Here is a 2,592-nt window from a genome sequence, read left to right as displayed (position 1 = left end):
GAATGGAAACCCAAAATCTCTGTAAATGTTTATGAAAATTAATAAAATATAATTATAGAAAAAAAATTGATGACTCAAATGCAAAAATTAGAAATAAAGAGTGGTAGTTGAAAAATATGGCCATGGTGATAGAAATGAAGCTGGAGATGACATGGTAGAATTTTTTTACAGCAAATGACTTATAAATTCCAAACAGAATTTTTAAAAATTCACATAAAGTTTAATCAGTCACATTAATGAAAATAACAAAACATTTGAGTTAGTGTATGACAGCAGAAACTTAAGTTTTTGTTGTAAATAACACAGTATTTGGTGTTCCCTTTATTAACAAGCTATGCTGCAGAAAAAGCAATTGCATTAAATCTTAATTCATTTGGGTCACGTTCCGCAAACTTCTATGGCATCCTCTAACAAAGTTTCATCATTAGTTTTCCTGTGGTTAATTGCAAATCATTTCCATCCATCTAGTTCCCAGAGATGCCCATGTACATGAACTAATGCAATAAAATGAAGTTCTGTACTTGCTCATCTATACTTGCCTCAGTCTGACCTTCAGGAGCACCAGTCTCTTGAGTAACTGGAATAACATCATAGTTCTCTAGGTGTCTGTCTCTTTCCTCTGGGCTCATTGACATTCACTCCTCTGGGAATTTTTTCAAGGTTGATCCAGATTTAGAATGCATCTTGTCTTTATTGTTAGCAATAGCATGGATCAGTCCAATTGTTCCACAGGCATTGCTGATTGTTTACTTCATGAACCATACTGATGATGTTACATTTTGTCCGTGAGATTTTATATTTCCCTTCTTCTTCTTTTCTAAATACTTTATACATTTCTGTAAAAGGGAAGAGAAGGAACACTGTGCAGACTGGTCTTGGTACCATGCTGAGGAGTTCAGGTTCCATCCCGTATATATCAATGAACTGCCAGTTAGGCTGTAGCCCTAATTGTTTAAGAAACATGTACACAAACTTGTCTCTAGTTGAAATTTGTTATCCTCAGCTTCTGACATAGGCTCAGTTACTTCTCACTCTTGATGACAGTCCAGACATCTGGTCAGTGACCTTGGGATTGGCTTCCAGCATCAGCAGCCAGCGCTGATGCTCCATGGCTGCTGCGTGTGGTCTCTCTCCAGCTCTGACAGCCGCTGCCACCGCCACTGCAAATATAATTTTTAAGAACTATAAATCGCTGATTTACACTTGGACTCCAACTGATGAGATACATAGGAACAGATTGACCACATCTGTGGAAAGAGTCAATGGAGAAGCTCAATATCACCCACCAAAAGAAGGCTAAGGGCTGACTGTGGAATAAATTATCAACTGTTGTTGCTGTTGTTATGTACCATTGAGTCAGTCATCTGTGACTCAAAGTGACCCTATGTAAAATAGCTCTGAATTCTGCCCTATCCTGAACCAATCTCACTGACTCTGACACATCTACCTCCATTATCCTGGTTACTGTATCAATCCACCTCACTGGGGTCTTTTTCTCCTGTTCTGTCCCTCCATCCATCTAAGCATGATGTTCTTCTCCTGGATACATGCCCAAAGCATGTGAGATGGAATTTCAAAATCTTTGCCTCCAAGGAGAAACTTGGTTTCACCCTCTTCAGGACAGACCTGTTTGTCCTCTTGGTGATCTATGGTATGTTTAGCACTGTTCTCCTGCACCACAACTTAATGGCATCAATTCTTATTCTGTCATCCTTTGTCATTGTCTAGTTCTCTGATGCTTAGCAAGTAATGGCAAATACCATGGCTTGGATCAAGCACACTTTAGTCTCTAGACTGACATAATTGCTCCTCAGTACTCTGGAGAGGTCTCTGACAGCAGATTTTTCCACTGCAATTCATCTTTTGATTTCCTGACTGCTGGTGCCAAGAGTGTTGATTGTGACCTACAACTAGGCGAAGATAAAAATAGATGAATGGGATCTTCTAAGAATCAAATCCCTATGCACATCCAAAAACTCCAACAGGATAAAAAGAATTAGGTAATGACATATCAGATAAGGGACTTATATGCAGAATTTATGAAATAGTTGAGCAACACAACAAGATAAAGGTAAACAATCCAATAGAAAAATGGGTACAGGATACGAACAGACACTTCACCAAAGAAGGCATTCAGATGGCTAACAAGCACATGAAGAAATGTTCAAAATCCCTAGCTCTAAGAGAGATGCAAATTAAAACAACTATGAGATATAATCTCACCCCAGTAAGAATAGCAAAATTTAACAGAACAGCAAGCAACAAATGCTGGTGAGGTTGTGGAAAACCTGGAACTCTTATTCACTGTTGGTGGGAGTGTAAAATGGTTCAACCACTATGGAAGGTGGTATGGTGCTTTCTCAAAAAGTTGCAAATAGAGATACCATTTGACCCAGCAATTCCACTTCTGGGAATATACTCCAAAGAGACCATAACTGATATCCAAGCAGATATATGCACACTCATGTTTATAGCTGCTTTGTTCACAATAGCAAGGATTTGGAAATAAACTAAGTGCCCATCAACAAACGAATGGGTAGAGAAGCTGTGGTATATTCACACAATGGAATACTATGCTGCATTGAAAAACAA

At 38.5% G+C, this 2,592-nt stretch overlaps 1 pseudogene; it reads right to left on the bottom strand.

Moving 5' to 3' along the window:
* Positions 1-332: 332 nt before the first annotated feature.
* Positions 333-1,110, bottom strand: LOC102851933 (annotated as a pseudogene).
* Positions 1,111-2,592: the final 1,482 nt, after the last annotated feature.

Source organism: Elephantulus edwardii, unplaced genomic scaffold (assembly GCF_000299155.1).
Source record: "Elephantulus edwardii isolate Elephantulus edwardi_28Jun2011 unplaced genomic scaffold, EleEdw1.0 scaffold00049, whole genome shotgun sequence".
Lineage (NCBI taxonomy): Eukaryota > Metazoa > Chordata > Mammalia > Macroscelidea > Macroscelididae > Elephantulus > Elephantulus edwardii.
This window is presented reverse-complemented; position numbering and strand designations above follow the sequence as displayed.